The following is a 13,995-nucleotide window of genomic DNA, read 5'->3' as shown; positions in this document are numbered from 1 at the left end:
TTCTTTATATCACCTGTGACTTCACTTACGCAGGTATTTTACATTTTCTCATATTCACCAGATAGACAATTATTTACAAACTATATGTAATTCTAGTAGCAATAGCCCAGCATTACATAAAATGATGTGGATTAAATACCACAATTATTTCTTTCAACCTATATACAAATCTTTGACACAACCAATAGCATACCTGGGTTCTTAGGTTCAATGAAAGGGATTAATTGTTTATATGTAAATATATGACCCATTATTGTAGTATCTCTGCTGACAGTACTTCAAGTTATTTACAAATTGTCTTTCTTCCATTTAGAGCATTTGGGTTTGGGCAAATCTATCCTTAACAGATTCCTAAAACATAGTAAATGCATAAATATGTTACCCAGAAGTAGCCAGCAACTTATTCCATCCTCCTGGGCAAAATTACTGATATATTAATGGGCATTTATTCAAGTCAGGATGAATGTTTCTCTTGCTATACTTTTTAGATTTAAAAGTTTGTCACAAAGCAGGATGTTCCAAATTTAAACTCCAAGGGAAGTATTCAACTTTCAAAGGCTTTTAGCCCTTCAAATTGTTTGAAAACCAATTCAACTATATTTACAATGGACAGTTTTCACAGAAATAAAATACAACTTTTTAATAAAAAAATCTTTAGGTATTGCAAAAGTGAAACCATGGAACTATCAGATGGAGATGAGAAGAGTAATTTACCTAACCCAGGGGAGGCTTGCAATCATTCCACTCTCTCCACAACTGCCCCTTTTTGTCCATGTCTCTTATTAGTTAGCAATCTGCGGATGCTCACTTTACTGGGACGTTTGTAATAAAACCATCACTATTTCTTGACGACTGATTCATGAAGCTTTACTGTTAAATGCAAACATATACATGATTTTAATTTGATGCCTGGTATGGATTAAAAGTTGTCCCTTAATAAAAATATGTTCAAATTCTAAAACCCTTTATCATGAATAAGATGAAATATAGTACTAAGCTATTTGAAGATATCATTAGAAATGAAGAGACCAAAATGAAAATCATGACCCATATGATGGGCATCCTAGTGAGAAGAGTAAATTTTGCATGGAGAGAGGATAAGCCGCATTTTTAAGGAAGATATTGAGTTTTGTTATGAATTGCCACTGCCAGAACTTGAGAAATCTCAGTAAATACATGACACTGCCACAATCTGGATAAGGAGTTCCCTTGTCCAAGACTCTTTATTAAGCCATCTTATAAATTTCTGGAATATTACAAAATCCAGTTTATTGTACTTTGTTAGGCCAACCCTAGTTAACTATGAATAAAACAATGTCCTGAAATGACAAAATTGCATATGTATTTAACTGTCATTCATCAATCTATAAGAATATTCATTTCCTTGCTTGCATTGTTAACATTTTAGTTGCTTAAATTTAAAATATATTTGAATTTGTATATTTTCAGTAATGATATAATTTTTAAATTCATACTTCCACATTCTAAAATTATGTTCTTGAACTTTGCTAGTCTTTATGTGAGAGTGTTATTATTATTTTTGACAGGTAAGAACTTTTTAAAATCATCTGCCTTGCAGAAATTGCACTTACTTTTCCTGCTAACTCTTCATGTAACACACATGGATAAATTTTCATAAGACTGGTAGAAGATCGTTATAAATTCCTTCAATTATGGATAGTAAGCAACCAAATACATCTTGGAATTAATGCTAAGAAATTGTTTGATGTGGTACAGAACAACCATATATGAGTATGTATATTTATATTGGATACTTCCTTTGTATTATGTTTATACTATAAAAGATAGAGAAAATATTAAATCCTAGAGAGAGATGTGCTGAATTTCAATGATTATATTACAGCCAACTTGTAAGGTGAACACAGAAAATATATGTATATATCCTTGCTTATGAATAATTAACTGCTGAAACTTACTGGTGTTAAAAATGTAAGAATATTTTATCAAACTACTGAATCCTTCAGGTAAGACAAGAGGGTGGCAATATTTTTTCAATTTGGATATATCTCTGAGAAGAATTTTAATCCATTTAGATACTAGAATCTAATTGTTAATTTATTCATTTGCATGTATTTCACTATCTTTTGCTAAATTGAATGGTGAATATTCCAAAATTTATTGTTAAATTTTGTTTGAGAAAAGGATATCCCCCTAGGGAGACCTTGGCTATCTCATTCACTCTTGCTTTTTTTAATCCCACACCCAGTGGCTTTTCTTTCTTTTTTTTTTTTTTGCATGCTATCTGCTCTCTGTATCCATTCACTTTGCATTCTTCTGTAACTGTATTTATTTATTGTTTATTTATTTATTTATTTTTATTTTCCCTCCCCACTTGCAGCTCATTTACTGTCTGCTCTGCTGTTCTTCTGTGGGGTTTTTTGCTTCTCTTTCTTTTTTTTATGTCACCTTGCTGAGTCAACTCTCCATGGCACTTGTGTGCTGGGTAGCTCTCCACAGCATACAGGAAAGGCTGCTTTCACAAGGAGGCCCCAGGATGCAAACCCATGGCTTCCCATATGGCAGATAGGAGCCCAACTCATCGAGCCACAGCCATGTCCCTCCCATCCACTTTTAACATTGCTTTAATTTAATACCATATATTACACATATGTAACTGTAATATTAATTTTAGTACTCTTTTTAGAGAATTTTAAAAGAGATTTTTAAATAAATTTAGGATGTTGATTTTTTTTCACTTAAATATTATTCACAAGGAATTCTGGCCTTCTACTACCTAATTTTCATTTTGAATCTTTATGGTAAATAACTGTGTGTTAAAATAATTTTTGAAGGATGTTTGGAAACAGGAAAAGTCCATTTTATAAGTAATTCTGAGATGTTTAGAAATGTAATGCCAGCACTTATATAACTTAGTAATCATCGATCCCATCCCAAGAACAAGAAAATTGCTGAAGAATCTAATGACAAATCTTTTTTATCTATGAGAGATTTGAGATGAAAGGACAAACCACTTCTCTGAAAATAGAATAGAGATCGTTATATGAAACATGGCTAACCATGTAAGAGAAAGACAGAAATGGAAGCTCTCTACTGGAGCCAGTATGAGTAGGAATGTCTAAATTCTATTTGACAAATTTGTGGATGCTCAATATGGAAAATCTTGAGAATTAAAAAAGAAAATCTCCAGGGTCTGAGAATTAAAAAAGAAAATCTCCAGGAGATCCAGCTTTAAGGCACAAGGACATACTTTCCTGAGTTTATCTGCAAGAGCCATTCCAGGTTCCCACTGTGACTACTTGAGAAATCCCCCCTTGTAATTCCAGTAGGGAAAGGGAAAAAGTGAACATTTAAAAAAATATACCTAGATTGATATGTTATCCTTAGGAAGGATTGCCCTCAAAAGGAACGCATTTACCTGGGCCTAACCAATTTGGATGTGATCTTCTTGACGTGAGAGTAAGAAATGGAAATAAGGAAATATAGCCACCTCTATCTTTCCATATTAGGGAAGGAAAATACTGATATCAGACCATGTATGCTTTTGATGTGTCAAAAGGTATGTACAAAAATCCAGCTGACTTAGTATTCCTGACTCACCTAAATTGCAGGGGTTACAATGTTAAGAAACACTTGTGGAGATCACAGACAAGGGGCACTGGGTAATTAAAAGGTTGAGACCCAATCATAGGATTATAGAATGTACTCCCTGCCCCCTTATCACACAAGGATATCAATAAAGTTCTTGCATAATAAAAGTAGTTTACAAAAAAAAAAAAACAATTGTAATGCTGAAACCATATTTTAAAAAAGCTCTAGGAAATGCCAAATAAAATTGGGATCTTAAACTGAGGAATCCTGAGGAAATGCTAGACTCTACTAACACAGCAAACAATAAATGCAACATACCTCATAGTTTGGCAAGCTTATCACTTCACAATTGTGGTAGGTTAAATTCTGATCACTAGCGCGGTGGTGGTTTGGGATAGTGTTCTTAAATATAATCATTCCTATGGGTGTGAAAACATGGTAAAAATACCTTTTATTGATGTTATTTTTAGTTAAGTTGTGGCACACCTCACTGAAGAATTATTACTTTCATAAAGAGAAAGTCACATGGAGAAGAGAATCTAAAAGTCAACAACAAAACTTTTTAGAGGAAAAAAGGACATTGGCACATAACAGGCAAGCAAAGGAAACCAAAGAGTTCCAGGTCACTAAAATGATTCCAATCCTAGTAGACAGAAAGCTTTAAGCCCCAGAGACTATGAGAAAATAAATTCCTGTGTTTGGCCAAATGCATTGTATTGTATTTCTCATACTAACTAAGAAACTATGGTATTTTTTGATACTGGAAATTAGGATGCTTCTATAACAATTAACTAAATACCTAAAAATGTGACAATGGCTTTGGAATTGGGTAAGGGGTAAATATTGAAAGAATTAGGAAGCATTTAATAGAAAAAGACTGCATCACTTTTCACAGAGTATGGATAGAAATTTTAATATTAAATGTACCCCTAATGAGAATTTTTTTATGGTTTGTGGTACTGGGGCCTGGGATTGAACCTGGGACCTCATATGTTGGAAGTCAGCACCCTACCACTGAGCCACATGGATTCCCTTGAACTGTTTTTTTTTTTTTTCCTTTTTTTTTCCTGGTGTGTTTTTTTGTTTCTAAGGAGGCACTGGAACTAAAATGAGGACCTCCCATGTGGGTAGCACACATTCAGCAGCTTGAGTAGCATCCACTCCCTCCAATGAGGAATTAAAGGGAAATTATGAATGTGTTATTAGAAACAGAATGGAAAGTGATTTTTTTATAAAGTAGCTGACTACTAAATATAATAACATATGTACTTTTGACTCACAGTAGAACTTTTAACCAATAAACTTGAATATTTATTTGGGGAGATTTCCAAATCAAGTTTGGAAAATGCAAGCTGCTTTTCCTTGTAGCTTATAGTAAAGCAATAGAGGAATGAATTAAGCTGACCAACTATTAAACAGAAAATAGCAGACATTCTTGATTTTGAATATACTTATCCTATACCAATAATGTCCTCTATGACTAGGGCCAGAGGAGTTTTTTTCAGGCAACATCCTGAGCTTTGAGGAAGTGAGTCTCTAAAGAACTCTGCTTCATGGGTTGGTTTAACTGAACATGTTTTTAAAAGGAATATCTGGCTAAACATGCACATAGCCAGTCATTTCATCAGGATTTAAAATACAGTTATCTAGAAAAACTGTGAAAAGTCATTTTAGCTGATGTGTTGAACCTCCTTGAACAACATACAATACTGAATGTTTATGAAAAACTGGTATAAACAGAAGCACTGAAAGGAACCTAGAAGGGTCCCATTGAAAGTACAAGTCTTCAAGGAGATAAACATGAATGAAGATAATTGTAGCCAAAAGATTTTATCAGGACAAAACAGCATACCCACCCAGGATAGTGGACAGGGCAGATTCATCCCTGTGCTTAACAAGGACAGGCCATCCACCCTGGCATTGGAGGATGTTCAAGGAAAGTGCCACCAGACTAGGGCTCTATGTGATGTGGTTTAGTCCCCTGCATCAAAGCAGAGTAAGGCCTCCATTCTGAGGCTTGTAGAGGTTGGGGCCTAAACTCTGGTGTTCTGAGTGGACATGGCCACTACTAAAATGTTTAGAATACATTGGGCTGCTGCTCCATGAGGCTGAAGGACAGAGGTAGTACTTGATGATAGCAGTTCCATAGAAGGGTGATGGCACAATCATATGGGAGGAAGAGGTTGTCAAAGCCTTTATCATTGCTAAGTTTGATTTTAACCTAAAACAATAGAAAATAACTGATCATATGAGGTCATAATAGCAGATATAGGAATGAGGAGGAACACAACATCACTAATATAAATCTCATTTTCTTAAAGGGATGTATCGGCACAAACAAGTGCAGGAGAGCTGGGAATTCACAAAAGAAATGATGAATTACCTGAGAGGCACAGTAAAGCAGTTTAGGTGTATATATGACAATGGCAATGACCAAGGCACTGAGGAGAGAATCCAGCTGGGGGCCAGACTGTGGGGCATGGGAGAACTGAATAAGAGTGTGGCATATAGCCAGATGGGGTTCACAAGCCATGATGTCCAGGAGAAAATTCTCTGTTCCAAAAAGTAACATGAAAAGAATGAGTTGAATTTCACTGTACATAAAAGTAAGAGTGTTCTTCCCAGGTAGGAAACCAGTGTCTATTTTGGGGACAATATTGGAGCTATAAAAGTGATCCATGCTGAAAAGTTGGCTGAGAAGGAACTACATAGGGGAATGGAGTCTAGTGTCCTTTCAAATAGGAATAATCATCATAGTATTTCCCTCAAGGGTCACAAGAAATGCTAAGAAGATGTTGTTAAACCAACCCACTGTGGTATTTTTTATAGTGGCCAGGGATCTAAGACAACACTAGAAACCTTTTTACTTCAGTCCATTTTACTCCAAACATCATATTTGTATTTCAATTAAAAATTTAAATACAAGATATTAAAAAAGACAAAAAAACAGTCAAATGAAACAGTGAGGGAATGAAAAATAATCAATAAAGCTGGTCATAAGTAAAATCAAATCAGGAATTCTAAATAACTATAATTATTAAGCTAAGAAATCTAATGAAAAGTGTACAATATGCAAAAAAGATCAATATGTACCTGGTTATACTAAACACATACCAATTATTATTTTATATAAACTATGTTTTCCAAATTTTTTTCAGTATCACTTGAATCTAACATATTATTTAGATAATTTAAGGTTTTTTTTTCTTTTATACTTTACCTTCTTTTTTATCCAATAGAAATTTGGGATAAATCAATGTATCCAAGCTTTGAAAAACAGTTTTTAATATAACAGTGTAATACATTTAATTATTTACCTTTCAACAAAAAGTGTTATTTATGTAATCTTCAACATGTATTAAAATAAAACACCCCAATAACCATCAATCTATACTTAAAGGGAAAATATTAAGAAACATCTTATAAAAATATAATTTTTGGTCAAAATCATCCATTCTCCATAGATAATATGGACACCTCAATTCATTTAATTTATTTGTGTATTTTTTGGAGAGGATGTACTCTCTTTCTTTTAATTATATTAGTTTTTTTTTTTACACATGCTCCATATACAACATATATAAATTCCTGCATCCCCTCAAGCACCAAATCATGGTAACTTCTAGTCTACTTTCTCTTTCAAGAGATTTCCTTTTCTGGATTTATCTTATAAATGTATTCATACTATATGTGTCCATATATGTAGTGTTTATTTCACTGAACAGAAATTTTCAACTTGTTTCCCAGTTGCAGTATGTCTCAATACTTCATTCTTATGACAGAATAACAGCCTATTGCATGACAGACTATGGCCTGTCCTTGTCAAACGTCCATTCTTCGATGGACATTTGCATTGTTCATATCTTTTGGACCATTTTTTTTACTAGTTTTTGCTTATTGTTTTTCACATTTTACACTTGTGTTGGTTTTTGTCATATTTTAAACATTTTTATATATCCTGGATATTAAGACCTTATGTGATACATGATATGCTGCTACTTTCTAACATACTACAGTTTTGTTTTGTTTTGTTTACTTTAAATTTTGATAAAGTACTTTGATGCTTCTAGTGCAATGGTGAATAACAGTCATGACGGTGGGCATATTCTTCTGTTCCTCATCTTAAAGAGAATATTTAAATCACTCTTGGAGTACTATTTTAGCTGTGGATGTATTATTCAGCCCAAGGGGTGCTGATGCAAAATACCAGAAATCAGTTGTTTTTTATAAAGGGTATTTATTTTGTATAGAATTTTTCAATTACCAGGCCATAAAGCATGTTACTTCTCTCACCAAAGTCTTTTGCCATGTGTTGGATCAAGATGGCTCTGGCCATCTGCCAGGGTTCAGCCTTACGGGATTCCTTCCTTTCTAGGACTTGCTTCTTTCCAGGCTCAGGGTTCTTCTCTTCCTGTGGCTTGCTTGTCTTTACTCACAATCATGCTCTTCTGTTTTCTCCACAAGGTTAGTTGTAGACTATCAGGCAAATAGATCTACCTCTTCCCCAGGGCTTCTGCCATGTCTGGGAATCTGTCTCTATTCCTCTGTTTTCTTCTCATGTATGTTCATTTCTTGGGCTCCAGCTCAAAAATCCAAAATGTCTCTTCTGCCCTGTCATTTTCTCTGAGTCCCCACCCATAAAGGAGATAGGGATGCAATGTCCTACTGACATGACACAATCAAAGCCTTGATCATTATTTAATCAAGTAAACCGCTGAAATCAAAATAATCTAGTATGCCCAGAGGAAAAGACCTATTTACAAACATAATCCAATATTTCTTTTTGGAATTAATAATATTTAACTACTATAGTCCACCTTCTGAATTTCAAAAAAAACAAACAAACACCACAATAATAAAAAAAAAAATCTTTAATCAGTAACAGAGCAAGTACAAAATCATACCACAATCAATTTAAAGAAATACAGTTAGTCTTGGCCAAAGTCTTGTCTGCTGTGTTAGAGAAAAATTGTGGTCACTGGGACATGGAGACTGACAGGATTACAGGCAGGAAGTTTATTGGGAAGCTCTCCCAACAGAGAGGGCCTGATGATTAGACTTCAGCCCCCCCACCTGCATGGGAGGGGTCTGAAGAGAGATTTCAGCCCACCTTTGAGAACTTTAGCACTGGTACACGTACAAGTTTGTGGGGGTCAAGAAGAAGGCCTAAGGTAAGTAGTTAGTGTTGGAAACCAATAGGACTTTAGTTTGGGGATGGTCTGAGGTGTTATTTTTAGGGGGAATGTGGTTTTGGAAAACAGGATTTTTGCCTGGGCTAGTAGACTCATTCTATGTAAACAGCTGGTCACACTTGCACAATAGGAAAGGTTAATAATAAACTTGAAACTTCTGCAAACCATGACTGCTATCCTGACTGAGGACTAGGGATGGGGCTTAGTCCTGTCATGCTTGGGTTATGTTTATAATAAAAAAATAAAATTAGGTATAAGAGTGGGCAGCTGGGCTCACACATAAAGGGTGGAGGAAAGGGGTTGTAGACTCATTCTGGCTGCTTCCTGCTGTCAGCAGGCATTGGGGGTTTCCTTCCCTTGTGCCTCAGATGGTGGGGTCTTATATTCTGAGGTGGATATTGATTGTTGCTCTCATAAAAAGAAGGCCCCATTTACATATTCTTGGATGGTTATCTGAACAACTTTGTGGATATATCGGTGAAGAAGCTGTAGGAGAAAAGGGCCACACATGAGAAAGAGAAAAATAATTATTAGTGGGCTTAACAGTGGTATTAATATAGCTATTAAAGGTGAAGAAAAATATGAGAGGAAAGAGGAGAGCCAGGATTGGCTTCTGTAATTGTCATCTCTTGCTCTTGGAATAATTTCAATGTTTTCCTTTAGAAATTTTAGGTTTTGTTCTACTTGTCCAGTCTTATTTATATAGAAGCACCAGGTTTCATTAATGATAGCACATATGACACTACCAACCCCTCCCACATCCCTAGAATTCACTACCCCTGGCCTAGGTCTCTCTTCAGAGCCCTGCCATGCTGGTGGCAGAGGTGAAGTCTATTCTTCAGACCACCTCCATTGGGACAGCTTCCCAGTAAACTTTTTGCCTGCAATCACCAGGCTCTATATCCCAATGAGCACTACTTTTCTCTAACATTTGTTGCTGAGGCCTGAGACTGGGATGATGTTGAAACTGACTGATTGGTGAGGAGTGTCCCCTGCCATGGCCAAATGTTCTTCCAACACCAGACACTGATTCTCACCTGGGTGGGTTAAGAATTTCTCCATCAGGTTATCCTGCTCGCTCTCTCTCTCCTTTTAACACTGTCCAAGACAACCACTTTAAAAACTAGCATTGGGTCAATGATACATATCGTGCCCCTAAGTCCATGGCAGGTGGAATGCCTGGGTCTTCATGGGAAGACACCCCTTGGCTCCAGATATATCTGGCTTCAAGCACAGTTTCCTGTTTCCTTGGAGGTTTCTGACTGATATGGGGATGCTTGTCTCACTCCAAATCGCCCTTGTTCTTTCTTTTCTAGAGATACTTAGTCTCACTCAAGCTACCGAAATGAGGATTTCAATTTCAGAACCCCCAAACACCCTCACCGCCAAACCATGCCTTTGAGCTCTCTCCCTCATAAACTTAAAACTCTACACCCAGAAGGAGACATTCAGACCTAAAAATTTCATTTTCTATTCAACCTCTGTGTGACTGAAAAATGAAATGCAATGGCCAGAACACAGCACTTTCAATTTCCAAATTCTCCAAAACTTAAAAAACTACATCTAGAGCAGCAGCCAGTAATCTGACATTCCTTTAGTTTCAGGCTTTTTTTTTTCTTTCATTTCTTTCATTTCAATCCCAGTGAGCAAACCTCCCCTCCCTCTACTAATCCTGTTCTTTCCAAATTCTTTTTTTACACTAGAAACCACCTCAAAATCTTTTGTCTCCCTCTCACCACCTCCAAGTCTCCTGAAAATCTCCAGCTTTGTCACCGTCCTCTCCCTCACTGCCACCTTCCACCCTTCAGCCCTCCACTGTGCCATCTTCTGCCTCTCCTTTCTCCCCTCCTCTTACTCATTCACATGGACTACATCCTCCTATTCCCTTGCTGTCCTTCTCTACCACCTAAAGCACAAAAGTTAACCCCTCTCCACCTCTCAGTTTTACACAGATATCAACACCACTCCTACCACTCAGAAAAACAGCAGAAGCTGAAAGAATAATGTGCATATTCCCTTCTCACTCTCAGCCTTAGGTAAGATAAAAAACAGGCTCATTTTTTTATGTAGTATTTTATGTGATCTATATATCTTTTAAAAATAGTGAAAAAGAAACCATTTAAGCTCATTCTCTGAAAATCCTACCACACACATCAAAGAATTCAAATATCTCACCCACTCTTAAATTCGCACATATCAGAACAAGTACATTATCCTAACCTCTTCAACTACGTCTGAAAAAAAAGGAAAACTATTCGAATGGCTGCTACCACTTTCACAGGTTCCATGCACACTCAAAAGCCCATTGAAAACCCAGCAAACTCCACTTCATTTCCAACCACTAATCCATGCTGGAACTATCAGCCAAGGTCCAATGACATTCCCCACACAGTCCTCTTTTTAACTTGTAAAATAGAAGGCATGAAAAGGATTTTACAAAGGATAGATGAAAATCCAGCTGCTTTTATGAATAGATTAACTAAGTCCCTCCTTACATACACCAATTTAGATCCTGAATGAGACTCTGGTCAGCTATACTTATATACCGAAAACCTCATTAAAACAGCTTTTAAAGTCTGTAACAAGGGAAACGGACTTTGGCCCAGTGGTTAGGGCGTCCATCTACCACATGGGAGGTCTGCGGTTCAAGCCCCGGGCCTCCTTGACCCGTGTGGAGCTGGCCCATGCGCAGTGCTGATGCGCGCAAGGAGTGCCGTGCCAGGCAGGGGTGTCCCCCACGTAGGGGAGCCCCACGCACAAGGAGTGCACCCGTAAGGAGAGCCGCCCAGCGCTAAAGAAAGTGCAGCCTGCCCAGGAATGGCGCCGCCCACACTTCCCGTGCCGCTGACGACAGAAGCGGACAAAGAAACAAGACGCAGCAAAAAGACACAGAAAACAGACAACCGGGGGAGGGGAGGGGAATTAAATAAATAAAAATAAATCTTAAAAAAAAATAAAATAAAATAAAGTCTGTAACAATAGAGAAGAGGAAGCCAAATTAGAAAAACACCAATGATATCAGGTTAAAGCCTTCCTCGTAGCTGCTGCCCTCAGGTCCAATCCTCAGAAATCTAACCCCTCTTCTTCTCTTTAACCACCTCTAGGACCCTGTTTTAAGTGCAGAAATAAAGAGCACTGGGCACACTCCTGCCCCAATCACAGACCTCCATTGGGGTCTGGTGCAGTATGTCATCATAAAGGTCATTGGAAATAATACTATCTTGAAAATTCTGTTTCTGGGAAACTTCCTACAGCACACCCTACCAACTTGGAGCCATGATCCTCCTTTCCAGACCTCCTCAGATTAACAACCGATGACTGACTGGTCCCTGGTTCAAGATGGTTCCACATTTCCATCAGCAATTTCAAACTGAAGGTTAGCATCAGGTTTGGAGGTAAGCTGATCTTATTTTTATTTTTAGTTAACATAGTGGTCACATATTCATTCCTTCTAGAATATTCAGAATTTTATCCACTTCCTAAATCTCTGCTGTAAGGTTGATGGCATCCCTTTTCTCCTTTAATCACCAAATCAGTTATATGTTCATTAGAGAATTTCATCTTTTTCATTAGTTCCTTGTAATTCATACTTTCCCTTAACCAAGTTATTGCCTATTTCTCCAAGCAGTTAAATCCTGTCACTCTTGGCTAGCCTACTTGCCTTAAAGTCTTCACCACTTTTAGAAGAAGCAGCTGTAAAATCATAAATAAAACCTGTTGCTTGCTTCTACATTAACAGAAGAGAACAAATGGAGAAAAACTTAAAATTTTAAAAGAAAATATAAAAATTATCCAGAAGCCCTGAAATAAGAGCTACAAAATCAGTCATGGCTTTCCTACTTTTTTTTTTTTTTTTTTGGCTCCTTATTCTAAATTTTTATTATGAAAATTTTCAGTCCTAAAGCAACATTTTCCATTAACAGTTCACTAAACATAATCACCTACCTTTCTATCCAACCATCTATTCATCACATTTTAGTTCATTTCAAAGTAAATTGGAGATAACAAGAATATTTCCTCCTAAATACTTCATCATGCCTGTCATTAACCATTGTTAAATATTTATTTACAGATATTTATTTTAATGTGCAATTTACATAGAGTAAATAAACAAATCTTAAGGGAACATTCATTGAGTTTTGACATACATATACAGATGCATAATACAAACCCCTTTCAAAATGTGTTTCTCTTGCACAACAGAGGCGCAGAGGGTCTGAGGGTGGGGGAAACACCCCAGAAAGTGCCATTACCCTACTTTCATTCAGGCTTTGCCTTCATTATAACAATTTTACTTGTCCTAGAATTTCATATAAATGGAAGCATGTTATATGTCCTCTTCTGTGTATGTCTTTTTCTGCTTAGTATAGTGTTTCTGTGATTTGTTCTTGTTTCTGCATGGATCAGTAATTTATTCCTTTTCATTCCTGACTCCTATTCTGTTGATTGAATCTCTCTTTTTTTAATGCTTTGCTTTTTAAAATTTACAGTAAAATAAAATACAAACAAAAAAACAACTTACTGAGAAGCTGCAGTTACCAACTGCCTGGTACTGACAGAAGGAAAGATATATATAAATGCTATAATATTGGGATTTCAGAAATAAACTCTTCCATTAATGATCAAACAAACAAAAAAGCCCATAAAATACTTAATATTTAGTATTCATTTTGATAGAAAAGATTTCTAAATTAAAGGATTCACATCAAAGCTATATAGTTCATGTGTTCACTGAGATATTAATTTAAAATTTAGATTATTTTACAAGGTTAGTTTCCATTTCAAACTTAATTTCTATTCATATTTCAGCAATCTAAAGGAAACAAATAACCAGCAACTAAAATACAACCTACTTATTTATGAGTCAAAATTTACCTACAAGGTATTTTAATGTATTCACAGCAAGGACTTTGCTCCATATGAAAATGGCAAATAAAGAAATTCCCAACTAGGCAGTAGTAATGATAGAATTCCAAAAAATTCTGTATAAGTCAGACCCAGAATGAAAGCTGTCAGGCAGTATATCAGCTAGCTAGAATAACAATATTGGAAATAATGAGAAATCTCAAAGTAATTTACAGTCATTTACAATGCTAATTACATTTTTATTTCTCCTCAACCTTGAATTCAATCCTTTTATCCCTCATAACACCATTACTAATTGCATTGCTATTTCTTCTCTTTAGTCCTTGTCTCTTACATTTCCTCATTCAATTCATAGGCCAAATTGTAC

This window comes from Dasypus novemcinctus, chromosome 16 (genome assembly GCF_030445035.2).
Source record: "Dasypus novemcinctus isolate mDasNov1 chromosome 16, mDasNov1.1.hap2, whole genome shotgun sequence".
NCBI lineage: Eukaryota > Metazoa > Chordata > Mammalia > Cingulata > Dasypodidae > Dasypus > Dasypus novemcinctus.
This window is presented reverse-complemented; position numbering follows the sequence as displayed.